This window comes from Labeo rohita, unplaced genomic scaffold (assembly GCF_022985175.1).
Source record: "Labeo rohita strain BAU-BD-2019 unplaced genomic scaffold, IGBB_LRoh.1.0 scaffold_795, whole genome shotgun sequence".
NCBI classification, from domain to species: Eukaryota; Metazoa; Chordata; class Actinopteri; order Cypriniformes; family Cyprinidae; genus Labeo; species Labeo rohita.
Window position 1 is genome coordinate 1 of NW_026129739.1, and position 6,352 is coordinate 6,352.

The following is a 6,352-nucleotide window of genomic DNA, read 5'->3' on the forward strand; positions in this document are numbered from 1 at the left end:
CATAAGTGTATGGCTGCTGTCTTACATGATGACTACACGGTCTATTATAACCTACATACTTATAGCAGCCTAGATATGTAGCCTATTTGCGCGCATCAGTGAGTAGCTCTCAAAACGCGCGTTTTACTTTCGGTTTCGATTTAACGCTTGCGCGAATTTTCGCCGTTGCTGCGTGTATTCTACAATACAAGAATGCCTGTGCGTTAATCCGCCTCAGGATACAGTGAAAACGGATTTTTGTGTTTTTGTACCAGAATTAGGAATTTCAGTGAAGAGAAGAACTACAGATCACTTGGCAATATGTACAGTAGGGCTGATGAAGAAAGTAATTATATGTTCATTCTCCAGTTCAGCATTGATTTCGATATAATCGAAGTCGATATAATCAAAGAACGGGCAGGATTACATATATGAAATATATGAAATTTTATTTCGACTTCAGAGAGTAAATGTGATAATAGTATTTATGTGGATTCCAGCACACATAAGAAGTAAAGGGAACGAAGTTGCAGATGTTTTAGCTAAGGAGGCATGTAGACTAGATGAGATTATAGAAAGCGCATACAGAAAATCAGAAGCAAATGTAATAGTTAAAAATAACATTAACATTAACATTAAAGACATGGTCATAACAATGAAAATTTATTAAATTATCTGAGAATAACTGGCTTTGTTAACGGGGTGGTGGTGGTTGTTGTTGTTGTTGAGGTATTTGACTCAGGCCCACACTTCTGTATAGTAGGTGGCGGTAATGCACCTTAACGTTGGATGTCGACCGCCATTAAAACAACAAAGAAGAAGAAGAAGAAGAAGCAGTGGAAACGACGCTCGTCCTCTAGTGGTCAAGCGATGTATTAGTTTAATTTCTGATGGTATGTATATCTGCTTTTTGTGAATATTTATACATGTAAGACAGCTTTTAGGTTTACAAAACAGACTCATTAGGTGGATATGCATACATTTGATACGGGATATCATTTATGTAAAAGGAAACAACATGACTGCAGACCAACACACACACAAACACACAATATCCTAGCAGATGAATCGCAACGGGTGCTAGTATTGGTGTTGCGGGTGTTTTCTAAACAACAAAGATGGAAATCATATAGCGTGAAATTCTCGACACTTTTGTTGCTCTATATTTGACTGAACTGAATTATGTTTTTTTTTTTTTTTTTTATTGCTGAAAACAAGAACATAGAAATCAATACAAAATACAAAATATCAACAAAAATGAAACTTGAAAAAGACAACAACAGCAATAATAATACAACTGTATAAAAAATACAATAAATAATAATAAAATAAATAAAATAAAGTCAAATAATATGCAATAAAGGGCCATTGTTTTACATAAGATTCTCTACACAAAAACTTTAAGTGCAGAAAAATTCGAACAGTCTTAATTGCTTTCTTATTAGTAGATACTGAGATCAAATGGATATAATTTTCCATATCTCTTAGAAAGACCACAAAGCAGGTTTACAGTTTGAAAATTCGCATTTGTGAATGTAAAATTTACTTAAGAAAATAATTAAATTTATAATAAAACAAATATTTTCTTTAGTGGGGTCTGAGTCAAAGTACCCAAATATAATATTTCTCATTTGTAAAGAAAATTCTGGCAAAATCTTCAACTTAACAAAAGCACGAATATCATATAGTAGGATGGTTTTGTGTGACCGCCGCCCATGTTCGCGTGACGTCATATACTCGGAGGCATCCGCTACCGCAATAGTTGGCGTTGTTTTGTTTTTGTTTTTTCTACTGATGAACGCAGGTGTGTTAACTTTACTGCATAGTTTTAGCACTGTGTTCCTGACACATATCTGATGTGTTGGGATTTTGGAAATGTACATATTCATATAAGAAGTTATGTATTATGAGTTAATTATGAAAACGTTTCATGAATTATGCTTGACATTGCTATCAATGTTCTGCATTAGTAGCTTTTAAGAATGTAGCCAGCTTCTTTGATGTGGGACAAGAACATCTTGTGCTGTGCCCGTGTGGTTAGACATGTCTATGTTTAATATCTAATAAGCATGGTTGTGCATAGAAATGGTTATTTTGGAATAAGAAGATACGAATGCTAGAGTTCTAGAAGCCTCTGTTTAGATATTTTGCACTTATGGTCCGGCTTATGCCCTTGGGGTGATAATAACCATAACCTATAAATATTATATTTTTCAGACATCATGAGACGTGGCAGTCATCATTGACCTTTTTATGTATGTTCAGTTGGTCATGCTAGCAGGAGCTGCTTTTTCTGGGTGGTTTCAAATCTTGCAGGGTATTGCCCCTGTGAACAGAGAGCTGGGGGCTTCTTCTCTTTTCTGCTCTGAAGCTCCTAGACGAGCCTAGAACCTCTTAATAGACTTAATCTTCTCAGATATGTAAGAGCTATATGATTGATACAATTGATAGATTTCTTAGAATTAAACTAACTTAATTTGATTTGGATTGATTAAGAATGACTTTTATTGAGTTTGTGTTATGCAGTTTATTTGTGAAATGATAGGATTGAACATTCTTACTGAAACTTGATTTTACTTTCTCATTTTCAAGTTATGATTAATTCTGTTATTCATTTACATTGCTGAAACTATTGCTGTAACTTCTCCAACCCATCCATCTGACGTGGATTCGATTTTGCATCAATATCGTATTAGAAATGTGTGCTCTTTTGACCAGTAAACAACCACCCATTTTTTCTACTAAAATTTCAAAAACAAGTGGTTTGTATCATTTGTTGGATAACACTCCTTCACTCAAACTCATATTTTGTTTCCTGATCCTCAGGTAGCGATTACTGAGCTACACTGTAAAAAAAATCCGTAAAAATACAGTACAATATACCCTTATAATTACAGGAAATTTTCCGTTTTTGGTTTTTACAGGTGTTTTTCTGTATTTTTGAATTACGATTTGCATTGTGGGAACAAGAACGTTGATGGCTTACATAGGCGCCAAAACAGTGAAGAAAAGACGCGGAGAGTTTCTCGGTCAAAGTTTCATTTTAATGTCGGCTTTCGAATTTGGGAAACATGTTTTTCATATACTCTTCGTGGTAAACGAGTTAAATGTCACATAAATTGTTTACGTAAGGTTAACTTAGTTGCTGTCTGGCTTGTTTGGCAAATGAACGTCGGAGCCGTCGCACTCAACATTTCTCTGCATATCGTCAGACATCTTCCTCGTGGAGTTTTCTGCCAAATGAGGTAAGTTTTGACCTTTTATTGTCTGTTTTACACACACACGGAAGATAAAATGAAAACACAAACTAATTCGGTAACGTTACTAGCAAGCTGTCTGTGAAGCGACTGTAAACAGGCGTCCGACGCGCGGTAGCAGCGCCAGAATGCCGCTTCAGGTCAGCGCGACAGTAACGTTAGCTCCTCGAGTTATCTTTATCACTTTAATGGACAAATGCACACGACATTATGTCAAAATGACCGTTGTGTTTCTTTCGTTTCTTTTTTAATGACAGGACGTGATTGCTGCTGTACTGTGAATCTCAAGCACACCTGCATTCTTATCATGGGTTTGTATTCTGTTTTATTAACAGTTTTATTTAACATAAGTGTTAAGTATCAGAAAGAAAATCGTTATTGAGTAATTTATTCTGTTGACTGTCACAACAATGTGAAGTTGTTTGCTGTTTGATGGGTCGGAAGCCACGTCACAACTTGCTAACCTTAACAAAATGATTGGATTGATTACTTTTGCATGTTATCATCCTTGTGTGCATAAGGTGTGTTCAAACTGCTTGTCATTATGCATATGGTAATTTTGTAATGTCTTTTGTGTTTAAGGTGATGGGCAGTTCAAGATTGCTGTCGTTCAAGAAGTTAATGACCACTGTTGAGGTTGTGAGCTACAAATACCCAGAAGAGGCAGCACTTACATTGGAATTCATACAGAAGTAAGCAACACGTATGTTATGAAATGTGTATCTGTTTATTTAATTGAAAATAATGAAGTATATTGTAAGACACAGATGATCTGACAAGCTCATAAGACAGATGTAAATGGAGACTATTGGAAATGTAAGTTAAGCAATTTATAAATAAATATTTTAATTGACAAGTATTAGGGTTAGCAGTTATTTTAATGAACTTGAAATACTGTATGATTGATTTTCCATCTCCAACCTGCATGTTACTCTGTAGTTCAGTTTCATTCATTTCATTTTTATCATTATCCATTTCTTTTAGAGTTTTCCTATGAAGAAATCCTAAATGAGGGTTGAGATGAAGGAAACCAAGTAGGTTTGTATTCTATTTCATTTAACATTAGTGTTCAATATTGAAAAGAAAATAGAGTCTTTGAGTCATTTATTCTGTTGACTTTTACAACAGTGTGAAGTTGTTTGCTGAACACGCCTTCAAAGGTGTTCAAAGATGCTTGTCGTTATGTATATGGTCACATTGTAATGTCTTTTTTGTTTAAGGTGATGGGCAGTTCAAGATTGCTGTCGTTTGAGAAGTTAATGAACAAATCATCTTTCCTGTTGCGGTTGTGAGCTACAAAATACCCAGAGGAGGCGGCACTTACTCTGGAGTTCATACAGAAGTAAGCAACACGTATGTTATAAAAAGTGTATGAAGCATTTGGTCGTGTTGCTGTTTATTTAGTTGAAAATAATGAAGTATAATTTAGGACACAGTTGATTTGACAAGCTCATATGACCGATGCAAATGGAGACTATTGAAAATGTAAGTTAAGCAATGTGTAAACAATTAGAAAGTATTATGGATTGCAGTTGATTTAATTAACTTAAAATATTGTATGACTACTTTTCCACTCCAACCTGCATATTACTCTGTAGTTCAGTTTAATTAATTTCATTTTTTTGTCATATCCATTTCTTTCAGAATTTTCCTGTGAAGAAATCCTAAACGTGGTTTGAGATGAAGGCAACCAAGTGGCTGTGCGTTCCTCCAAGACTCTTGCATAAACAATTTAAAAAATCCATGTAATATTTGAGTTTTTAAATTGGAAAAAATGGCACTTGCATTAAACATGCAGTTAAATGGGAAATAATACATCCCCTATAATGAATTGCATCACTTCGATGATATTTCTGTTATAATGAACTTCAAAATGCTGTTGTCAAGCCACTGGAGTCACATACTTTATACCTTTCTGGACCTTGAAAATGGTAGTTGCATAGACAGTCAATAGAGGGACAGAAAGTACCCAGATTTAACTAAAAATACTCTTAATTTGTGTTCTAAAAATGAATGAAAGTCTTATGGGTTTGGAATGGTATGAGTAATTGACTGAATTAGCATTTTTTTGTGTGAACTATCCCTCTAAACAATATTGTTTTCTCTTATAAGAAAAAAAGTTTTGAATCTTGACTGTTTCTCATTGTGACGTTTAAATTTTGTGACCACTTTTTAGTACAACACCTGTATTGTACAGATGCTCATGTTTTCTTTTTTCTTTTTTTAAATTCTGTCCGTTACTGTTTAAAGCTAAACTGTCTTTTACAATACAGCCATTTTGCCTGAGTTGACACATTGTTAAATGAATTGAGTATTTGATATTGTTTAGTCCTAACCCACTTAAGGCAAACAAAAGCCATTGAATGCACTTTTAAGAATGTTTACATGAAGTAAAAATAAACCATCTTCAAATTTGTATATTGTGCTGGATTTATTTGCTTTATGTATATATAAATATATAAATATACCATTAAAACAGAAAAAGTCCTGTTTTTTTACCGGTGGCAGACTGTAAATTAACAGACTGTAAATTTACGGTACAAAGTCCAGGTAATGAGCTGCCAGTACTTTTTCCGTTTTTTTACGGAATTTTTTTTTTTACAGTGTAGAACTGGAGCAGGAGTGCATAACTTGAGCAGTGTTTGATCTACCATTATCATAGGAAACTTAAGGTGAGGTTTGATTATGATCCTAATTTCACACTCCAAATTGTAACCATTGTTTTACCTATGGACAGGACCCTGTTATACTATTGAAAAAATATCTATTTTCTCATCAAAGCTGATGCAAACAAAATGAATGATCAACCACTATCAAACACAAATCATAATTTGTAAATCATACGTTGCATTTATTCTTTAAATGACCCAGACACTGGCCAAAATAACAAAACCAAAACCAAAACAAAACATGATATAGCCTTTATAAGAAAAAGCATGGATCAAGAATCTGCTTAGAATGAATAGAAACTGCTGAAACTACACTTTCAGAAAACAAGGTACAAGCTCTAACTAGTGCATTACCTTTTTGCCCATTTAGAAATGTGTTCTTTTTCAAAAGGTACTGCACATAACAGCTTTTGTACCTTTTTTTCTAAGTGTAATACTGCTCAACTG

At 34.1% G+C, this 6,352-nt stretch overlaps 1 long non-coding RNA gene across 11 annotated transcripts; it reads left to right on the forward strand.

Moving 5' to 3' along the window:
• Positions 1 to 153: 153 nt before the first annotated feature.
• LOC127161996 (uncharacterized) lies at positions 154 to 5,652 on the forward strand. 11 transcript variants are annotated; one of them, XR_007827232.1, is made up of 8 exons: positions 154 to 325; positions 740 to 872; positions 2,197 to 3,224; positions 3,494 to 3,547; positions 3,819 to 3,928; positions 4,221 to 4,270; positions 4,457 to 4,578; positions 4,881 to 5,652. It is a non-coding gene; the product is annotated as an uncharacterized LOC127161996 (long non-coding RNA). The 11 variants fall into 11 exon arrangements; XR_007827238.1 differs by lacking the exons at positions 154 to 325; positions 740 to 872 and adding exons at positions 892 to 1,783; positions 3,308 to 3,376; XR_007827237.1 differs by lacking the exons at positions 154 to 325; positions 740 to 872 and adding an exon at positions 892 to 1,783 and having other exon boundaries at positions 2,197 to 2,399; positions 3,112 to 3,224.
• The last annotated feature ends 700 nt before the right edge of the window (positions 5,653 to 6,352 follow it).